Genomic DNA, 446 nt, shown 5'->3' on the forward strand with positions numbered 1-446 from the left:
TTCAAGACATGCAGAATGCTTATTAAAGCAGAACTCCAGGCAGATATAAAAGACAAATAAATGCACTTCTGTAATAACTGGCACATAATGATAGGTATTCTTAAATGCACCCAATAGAAGTAGATGCATTTAACCCCATATTAGCCACTTGCATTCCTTGTATAACAGAGGAAGAAACCGCATAATAGGAGGAAAAAGCAATGGGACAGAGATAATCTCAGCATGGTTCTGCTTCTTCTTTCACTGCCAAGTCTTAGGGCTGGGGTGGGTCCAGGAGGACTTGGGAAGTACCGTAGTATGACAGATTGTGACCATTAGACAGATGAAAGATACTTTGTATTTAAGGTGAATATAGCAGCAAGTGTTACTTTGGCTGTAGTTCTGCTTTAGGGAGAACCTGAACCCCGGCAAAATAAAGGCCAAGGACCAGTCCCCAATATTGCCAG

Source organism: Pyxicephalus adspersus, chromosome 12, assembly GCF_032062135.1.
Source record: "Pyxicephalus adspersus chromosome 12, UCB_Pads_2.0, whole genome shotgun sequence".
In the NCBI taxonomy this organism is placed as follows: Eukaryota; Metazoa; Chordata; class Amphibia; order Anura; family Pyxicephalidae; genus Pyxicephalus; species Pyxicephalus adspersus.